The sequence below is a fragment of the Aethalodelphis obliquidens genome, unplaced genomic scaffold (genome assembly GCF_003676395.1).
Source record: "Aethalodelphis obliquidens isolate GAN/ISIS:26980383/991018 unplaced genomic scaffold, ASM367639v1 scaffold68, whole genome shotgun sequence".
NCBI classification, from domain to species: Eukaryota; Metazoa; Chordata; class Mammalia; order Artiodactyla; family Delphinidae; genus Aethalodelphis; species Aethalodelphis obliquidens.
In genome coordinates, this window is record NW_020838012.1 from 157,053 (window position 1) to 167,134 (window position 10,082).

Here is a 10,082-nt window from a genome sequence, read left to right on the forward strand (position 1 = left end):
GTTAGATTAATCTGATATCAGAGGGCAGGAGGGGTAGAGAGACAAATCAAAAAACTTGCAGTAAACCTAATGTGAGAAAATGAGAGGTTGGATTCTGACAATTGCAATGGAAACAGAGAGCCGCAGTGGTTCCCAAGAAGGGATGCATATGCCTAAAGGAAAATTCGCCTTTTTCTTTCTTTCTTTTTTCTTTAGACTATAGAGTTTATTTTAATTTTTATTGGGGTATAGTTGCTTTACAGTGTTGTGTTGGTTTTTGCTGTATAACGAAGTGAATCAGCTATATGTATAAAAATATCCCCCCCATCTTGGACCTCCTTCCTACTTGCCCAACCATCTAGATCATCATAGAGCTGAGATCCCTGTGCTATACAGCAGGTTCCCACTAGCTATCTGTTTTACACATGGTAGTGTATATACGTCAGTCACAGTCTCCCAATTCATCCCACCTTCTCCTTCCACCCCTGTGTCCACAAATCCATTCTCTACCTCTACGTCTCTATTCTTGCTCTGCAAATAGGTACATCTGTATCATTTTTCTAGATTCCACATATATGTGTAAATATACAATACTTTTTTGTTTTTAAAGTTAAAATTTGTATATAAAATGAGTTTGCACAGCATCTAATATGGACAATCTTTGGTATTTCCATTGCCCTGCCTGATAAAAAGATCTGCTTGCATCAAACATTTCCTTCACTTACATTCTCTCTTCCAGAGTAAAATAAGTCATCAATTCACAGCTATGCTATCAGAATTGGTACATTATTTTTTTTAACATCTTTATTAGAGTATAATTGCTTTACATTGTTGTGTTAGTTTCTGCTGTAAGACAAAGTGAATCAGCTATACATATACACATATCCCCATACGCATTCCCTATCCCACCCCTCTAGGTGGTCAAAAAGCACCGAGCTGATCTCCCTGTTCTATGCAGCTGTTTCGCACTACCTATCTACATTACATTTGGTAGTGATATATGTCCATGGCACTCTCTCACTTCATCCCAGCTTACTCTTCCCCCTCTCCGTGTCCTTAAGTTCACTCTCTATGTCTGCATCTTTATTTCTGTCCTGTCCCTAGTTTCTTCAGAACCTTTTATTTTTGTACATTCCATATATATGTTAGCATATGGTATTTGTTTATCCCTTTCTAACTTACTACACTCTGTAGGACAGATTCTAGGTCCATCCACCTCACTACAAATAACTCAACTTCATTTCATTTTATGGCTGAGTAATGTTCCATTGTATATATGTGCCACATTTTCTTCATCCGTTCATCTGTAGATGGATTGCGTCCATGTCCTGGCTATTGTAAATAGTGCTACAATGAACATTGGGGTACGTGAATCTTTTGGAGTTATGGTTTTCTCAGGGTACATGCCCAGTAGTTGGATTGCTGGGTCATATGGTAGTTCTATTTTTAGTTTTTTAGGGAACCTCCATATTGTTCTCCATAGTGGCTGTATCAATTTACATACCCACCAACAGTGCAAGAGGGTTCATTTTCTTCACACCCTCTCCAGCATTTATTGTTTGTAGATTTTCTGATGATGGCCATTCTGACCAGTGTGAACTGATGCCTCATTGTAGTTTTGATTTGTATTTCTCTAATGAATACTGATGTTAACCATCCTTTCATGTGTTTGCTGGACATCTGTATGTCTTCTTTACAGAAATGTCTATTTAGGTTTTCTGCCCATTTTGGATTGGGTTATCTGTATTTTTGATATTGAGCTGCTTGTATATTTTACAGATTAATCTTTTGTCAGTTGCTTCATTTGCAAATATTTTCTCCCATTCTGAGGGTTGTCTTTTGGTCTTATTTATAGTTTCATTTGCTGTGCAAAAGCTTTCAAGTTTCATTAGGTCCCATTTGTTTATCTTCTGTTTTTATTTTCATTTCACTAAGAGGTGGGTCAAAAAGGATCTTGCTGCGATTTATGTAATAGAGTGTTCTGCCCATGTTTTCCTCTAAGAGTTTGATAGTTTTTGACCTTACATTTATGTCTTTAATCCATTTTGAGTTTATTTTTGTGTATGGTGTTACAGAGAGTTCTAATTTCATTCTTTCACATGTAGCTGTCCAGTTTTCCAAGTCCCACTTATCGAAGAGGCTGTTTTTTCTCCATTGATACTCTTGCCTACTATATCAAAGATAAGGTGACCATATGTGCATGGGTTTATCTCTGGCTTTCTATCCTGTTCCATTGATCTATTTTCTGTTTTTGTGCCAGTAACATACTGTTTGATTACTATAGCTTTGTACTGTAGTCAGAACTCATGGAGCCTGATTCCCCCATCTCCGTTTTTCTTTCTCAAGATGGCTTTGGCTATTCAGCGTCTTCTGTGTTTCCACATAAATTGTGAAATTTTTTGCCCTAGTTCTGTGAAAAATGCCATTGGTAATTTGATAGGGATTGCATTGAATCTGTAGATTGCCTTGGGTAATATAGTCATTTAGACAATGTTGATTCTTCCAATCCAAGAACATGGTATATCTCTGCATCTGTTTCTATCTCTAATTTCTTTCATCAGAGTCTTATAGTTTTCTGCATACAGGTCTTTTGTCTCCTTAAGTAGGTTTATTCCTTGGTATTTTATTCTTTTTGTTGCAATGGTAAATGGGAGTCTTTCCTTAATTTCTCTCTCAGATTTTTGATCATTAGTGTATAGGAATGCAAGAGATTTCTGTGCACTAATTTTGTATCCTGCAACTTTAACAAATTCATTGATTAGCTCTAGTAATATTCTGGTAGCAACTTTAGGATTCTCTGTGTATAGTATCACGTCATCTGCAAACAGTGACAATTTTACTTCTTCTTTTCCAAGTTGTATTCCTTTTATTTCTTTTTCTTCTCTGATTGCAGTGGGTAAAACTTCCAAAACAATGTTGAATAACAGTGGTGAGAGTGGGCAACCTTGTCTTATTCCTGACCTTAGTGGAAAGGTTTAAGTTTTTCACCATTGAGAATGATGTTAGCTGTGGGTTTGTCATATATGGTGTTTACTATGTTGATGTAAGTTCCCTCTATGCCCACTGTCTGGAGAGTTTTTATCATAAATCCATGTTGAATTTTGGCAACAGTTTTTTCTGCATCTATTGAGATTATCATATGTTTTTTTTTTCTTTCAGTTTGTTAATATGGTGTATCACATTGACTTGCGTATATTGAAGAATGCTTGCACCTTGGGATAAACTTCACTTGATTATGGGGTATGATCCTTTTAATGTGCTGTTGGATTCTATTTGCTAGTATCTTGTTGAGGATTTTTGCATCTATGTTCATCAGTGATATTGGCCTGTAGGTTTCTTTTTCTGTGACATCTTTGTCTGGTTTTGGTATCAGGTTTATGGTAGCCTTTTAGAATCAGTTTGGAAGTGTTCCTCCCTCTGCTATATTTTGGAAGAGTTTGAGAAAGATAGGTGTTAGCTCTTCTCTAAATGTTTGATAGAATTCGCCCTTGAAGCCATCTGGTCCTGGGCTTTTGTTTGTTGGAAGATTTTTAATCACAGTCTCAATTTCAGTGCTTGTGATTGGTATGTTTATATTGTCTATTTCTTCCTGGTTCAGTCTCAGAAAGTTGTACTTTTCTAAGAATTTGTCCATATCTTCCAGATTTTCCATTTTATTAGCATATAGTTGCTTGTAGTAATCTCTCATGATCCTTTGTATTTCTGCAGTCCCTTGTTACTTCTTTTTCTTTTCTAATTCTATTGATTTGACTCTTCTCCCTTTTTGTTCTTAATGAGTAAGGCTATTGGTTTATCCATTTTGTTTATCTTCTCAAAGAACCAGCTTTTTGGTTTATTGACCTTTGCTATAATTTCCTTTATTTCTTTTTTCATTTACTTCTGATCTGATCTTTATGATTTCTTTCCTTCTACTAACTTCAGTTTTTGTTGTTCTTCTTTCTCTAATTGCTTTAGGTATAAGGTTAGATTGTTTATTAGAGATGTTTCTCGTTTCTTTAGGTAGGATTGTATTTTATAATCTTCCCTCTTAGAACTGCTTTTGCTGCATCCCATCAATTTTGGGTCATCGTGTTTTCATTGTCATTTGTTTCTAGGTTTTATTTTTTAATTTTCTCTTTGATTTCTTCAGTGATGTCTTGGTTATTTAGTAGTGTATGGTTTAGCCTGCATGTGTTTGTATTTTTTACAGTTTTTTGTTTTCCTGTAATTGATATCTAGCCTCATAGTGTTGTGGTCAGAAGATACTTGATATGATTTCAATTTTCTTAAATTTACTAAGGCTTGATTTGTGACCCAAGATATGATCTATCCTGGAGAATGTTCCAAGAGCACTTGAGAAGAAAGTGTAATCTGCTGTTTTTGGATGGAATGTCCTATTAATATCAATTAAATCCATCTTGTTTAATGTGTCATTTAAAGCTTGTGTTTCCTTTTTTATTTTCCTATTGGTTGATCTGTCCATTGGTGAAACTGGGTGTTAAAGTCCCCTACTATTATTATGTTACTGTCGATTTCCTTTTTTATGGCTGTTAGCATTTACCCTATGTATTGAGGTGCTCCTATGTTGGGTGCATAAATATTTACAATTGTTTTATCTTCTTGGTTTGATCCCTTGATCATTATGTAGTGTCCTTCTTTGTCTCTTTTATTAGTCTTTATTTTAAAGTCTATTTTGTTTGATATGAAAATTTCTACTCCAGCTTTCTTTTGATTTCCATTTGCATAGAATACCTTTTTCTATTCCCTCACTTTCAGTCTGGATGTGTCCCTAAGTCTGAAGTGGGTCTCTTGTAGACAGTAATATATACCAGTCTTGTTGTTGTATCCATTCAGCCAGTCTATGACTTTTGGTTGGAGCATTGAATCCATTTACATTTAGGGTAATTATCAATATGTATGTTCCTATTACAATTTTCTTAACTGTTTTAGGGTTTTTTTTTTGTAGATCTTTTCCTTCTCTTGTGTTTCCTGTCTAGAGCAGTTCCTTTAGCATTTGTTGTAAAGCTGGTTTGTTGATGCTGTATTCTCTTAACTTTTGCTTGTCTGTAAAGGTTTTAATTTCTCCATTGATTTTGAATGATATCCTTGCTTGGTAGAATAATCTTGGTTGTAGGTTTTACCCTTTCATCACTTTAAATATGTCCTGCCACTCCCTTAGGGCTTCCATAGTTTCTGCTGAAATATAAGCTCTTAACTTTACAGGGATTGCCTTGTATATTATTTGTTTTTTTTCCCTTGCTGCTTTCAATAATTTTTCTTTGTATTTAATTTTTTATAGTTTGATTAATATGTGTCTTGACATGTTTCTCCTTGGATTAATCCTGTATGGGACTCTCTGTGCTTCCTGGACTTGATTGACTATTTCCTTTCCCATATTAGGGAAATTTTCAACTATAATCTCTTCAAATATTTTCTCAGTCCCTTTCTTTTTCTCTTCTTCTTCTGGGACCCTCATAATTCGAATGTTGGTGCACTTAATGTTGTCCCAGAGGTCTCTCAGACTGTCTTCAATTCTTTTCATTATTTCTTCTTTATTCAGCTCTGAGGTAGTTATTTTCACTATTTTGTGTCCAGGTCAGTTATCAGTTCTTCTGCCTCAGTTATTCTGCTATTGATTCCTTCTAGAGAATTTTAAATTTCATTTATTGTGTTGTTCATCATTGTTTGTTTGCTCTTTAATTCTTCTAGGTCCTTATAAAATGTTTCTTGTATTTTCTCCATTCACTTTCCAAGATTTTGGATCATGTTACTATCATTACTCTGAATTATTTTTCAGGTAGACTGCTTATTTTGTCTTCATGTTATGGTCTTATGGGTTTTTACCTTGCTCCTCTTATGCTGCATATTTCTCTCTCTTATCATTTCACTTAACTTACTGTGTTTGTGGTCTCCTTTTCTCAGGCTGCATTTTCATAGTTCCCATTATTTTTGGTGTCTGCCCTTTAGTGGGTAAGTTTTGTTCAGTGTATTGTGTAGGCTTTCTTGTGGATGGAACTGGTTCCTGTGTTCTGATGGATGAGGCTGGATCTTGTCTTTCTGGTGGCAGGACCTTGTCCAGTGGTGTGTTTTGGGGTGTCTGTGAACTTATTATGATTTTAGGCAGTCTCTCTGCTAATGGGTGGGGTTGTGTTCCTCTCTTACTAGTTGCTTTGCATGGGGTGTCCAGCTTCCCCCCCACACCCCCTGTCCCCGCCAATAAAGGGGCTTCCTAGTGTTTGGAAATTTTTCCTCCTGCACAGCTCCCTCCCCAAGGTCCAGGTTCAGTCCCTATTCTTTTGTCTTTGTTTTTTCCTTTTTCTTTTACCATACCTAGGTGTGTGGGAAGTTTCTTGCCTTTTGGGAAGTCTGAGGTCTTCTGACAGCCTTCAGTAGATCTTCTGTAGGAGTTGTTCCATATGTGCTTGATTTTTTGGTGTATTTGTGGTGAGCAATGTCATCTCCAAGACTTATTCCTCCTCCACATTGAAGGTCCTCTCTCATGATATTCTGATTTACTTCACTCAACATGACAGACTATAGGTCCATCCACATCTCTACAAATGACCCAATTTCATTCCTTTTTTTTTGCAGAGTAATATTCCATTGTATATATGTACCCACATCTTTATCCATTCATCAGCCAATGGACATTCATATTGCTTCCATGTCCTGGCTATTGTAAATAGTGCTGCCATTAACAATGGGGTACATAAATTTTTGAAGAATGTACCATAGGGTACATGGTTGTCTCAGGATACATGCCCAGTAGTGGGATTGCTGGGTCATGTGGTAATTCTATTTTTAGTTTTTTAAGGAACCTCCATACTGTTCTCCATAGTGGATATATCAATTTACATTCCCATCAACAGTGCAAAGGGTTTTCCTTTTTCTCCACAACTTCTCCAGCACTTCTTTTCTGTAGATTTTTTGATGATGGTCATTCTGACTGGTGTAATGTGATACCTCACTGTAGTTTTGATTTGGATTTCTCTAATAATTAGTGACATTGAGCATCTTTTCAAGTGCCTCTTGGCCATCTGCATATCTTCTTTCAACAGATGTCTACTTAGGTTTTCTGCCCATCTTTTGATTGGCCTGTTTGTTTTTTGATATTGAGCTGCATGAGCTGTTTGTGTATTTTGGAGATTAATCCCTTCAGTTGCTTTGTTTACAAATACTTTCCCCCATTCTGAGAGTTGTCTTGTCATCTTGTTTATGGTTTCCTTTGTTTTGCAAATACTTTTAAGCTTAATTAGGTCCCATTTGTTTATTTTTGTTTTTTGTTTTCATTACTCTAGGAGATGGGTCAAAAAAGAGCTTGCTGAGATTTATGTCAAAGAGTGATCTTCCTATGTTTTCCTTTAAGTGTTTTATAATATCCGGTCTTACATTTAGGTCTTTAATCCATTTTGACTTCATTTTTTTGTATGGGGTTAGAGAGTATTCTAATTTCATTCTTTTACATGTAGTTGTCTAATTTTCCCAGTACCACTTATTGAAGAGACTGTCTTTTCTCCATTTTATAGTTTTGCCTTCTTTGTCATAACTTAGGTGACAATAGGTGTGTGGGTTTATCTCTTGGCTTTATCCTGTTCCATTGATCTATATTTCTGTTCTTGTGCCAGTACCATACTGTGTTTTTTTTTTTTGGCTGCGTTGAGTCTTCATTGCTGTGTGAGGGCTTTCTCTATTTCCGGCTAGCAGGGGGTTACTCTTCGCTGTGGTGCATGGGCTTCTCATTGCGGTGGCTTCTCTTGTTGTGGAGCACAGGCTCTAGGCATGTGGGTTTCAGTAGTTGTGGTACATGGGCTCAGTAGTTGTGAATCATATGCTCTAGAGTGAAAGCTCAGTAGCTGTGGCACATGGGCTTATTTGCCCCATGGCATGTAGTATCTTCCTGGACCAAGGATCAAACCTATGTCCTCTGCATTGGCAGGCAGATTATTAACCACTGCACCACCAGGGAAATCTAGTACCATACTGTCTTGATTACTATTGCTTTGTATTATAGTCTGAAGTCAGGGATCCTGATTCCTGCTGCTCCATTTTTATTTCTCAAGATTGCTTTGGCTATTTGGGGTCTTTTGTGTTTCCATAAAAATTGTAAAATTTTTTGTTCTTGTTCTGTGAAAAATGCCATTGGTAATTTGATAGTGATTGCACTGATTCTGTAGATTGCTTTGGGTAGTATAGTTGTTTTCATATTATTGATTCTTCCAATCCAAGTACATTGTATATCTCTCCATCTGTTTGTGTCATCTTTTATTTCTTTCCTCAGTTCTTATAGCTTTTTGAGTATAGGCCTTTTACCTCCTTAGGTATGTTTATTCCTAGGTATTTTATTCTTTTTGGTTGCAATGGAAAGTGGGATTGTTTTCTTAATTTCTCTTTCTCATCTTTTTTCGTTAGTGTATATGAATGCAAGAGATTTCTGTGCATTAATACTGTATCCTGCAAATTTACCAGATTCATTCATGAGTTCTAATAGTTTTCTGGTGGCATATTTAGGATTCTCTATGTATAGTATCGTGTCATCTGCAAAGAGTGACACTTTTACTTCTTCTTTTCCAATTTGGATTCCTTTTATTTCTTTTTCTTCTCTGATTGCCCTTGCTAGGATTTCCAAAACTATGTTGAGTAAAAGTCATGAGAGTGGACATCCTTGTCTTTTTCTTGATCTTAGAGAAAATGATTTCATTTTTTCACTATTGAAGATGATGTTTTCTGTGGGTTTGTCATATGTGGCCTTTATTATGTTGAGGTAGGTTCCCTCTAGGCTCACTTTCTGAAGAGTTTTTTTATAAATGTGTGTTGAATTTTATGAAAAGCTTTTTCATCTGTTGAGATGATCATATGGTTTTTATTCTTTAATTTGTTAATATGATGTATCACATTGGTTTGCATATATTGAAGAATCCTTGCATCTCTGTAATAAATCCCAGTTGATCATGGTGTATTAACCTTTTAATGTGTTGTTTAATTCTGTTTGCTAGTATTTAGTTGAGGATTTTTTTTGTCTATTTTCATCAGTGATATTGGTGTGTAATTTTATTTTTTGTGATATCTTGGTCTGGTTTTGGTATCCGGGTGATGGTGTCCTCATAGAATGAGTTTGGGAGTATTCTTTTCTCTGCAATTTTTTGAAGAGTTTGAGAAGGATGGGTGTTAATCTTCTGTAAGTGTTTGATAGAATTTGCCTGTGAAGCCATTTGGTCCTGGAATTTTGTTTTTTGGAAGATTTTTAATTTCAATTTCATTATTTGTGATTGGTCTGTTTATATTTTATATTTCTTCCTGGTTTAGTCTTGGAAGGTTGTGCTTTTCAAAGAAATTTTCCATTTTTTCCAGGTTGTCCCCTCTCTTCACATATAGTTGCTTATAGTAGTCTATTATGATCCTTTGTATTTCTGTGGGGTCCATTGTATTTTCTCCTTTTGCATTTCTAATTTTTTGATTTCAATTCTGTCCCTTTTTTTCTTGATGAGTTTGGCTAAACTTTTATCAATTTAGTTTATCTTCTCAAAGAACCAGCTTTTAGTTCCACTGATATATTGCTATTATTATCTTTGCTTCTATTTCATTTATCTGTGCTCTGATTTTTATGATTTCTTTCCTTCTACCAAGTTTGGGTTTTGTTTGTTCTTCTTTGTCTAGTTGCTTTCTGTGTAAGTTTAGGTTTTTTATTTGAGATTTTTCTTGTTTTTTGAGGTAAGATTGAATTGCTATAAACTTCCCTCTTAGGACAGCTTTTGCTGTATCCCATTAATTTTGGGTCATTTCTTCTGTTGCTGTCATATGTTTCTATGTATTTTTTTAATTTCCTCTTTGATTTCTTCAGTGATCTCTTGATCATTTGGTAGTGTATTGTTTAGCCTCCATATGTTTGTGTTTTTTACTGTTTTTTTTTTTCCTGGAATTGATTTCTAATTTCATAGTGTTGTGGTTGGAAAAGATGCTTGATACAATTTCAATTTTATTAGATTTACTGAGTCTTGATTTGTGACTCAAAATGTGACCTATCCTGGGGAATGTTCCATGTGCACTTGAGAAGAAATTGTATTCTTCTGATTTTAGATGGAATGTTTTATAAATATCAATTAAGTCTATCTGGTCTATTGTGTCAT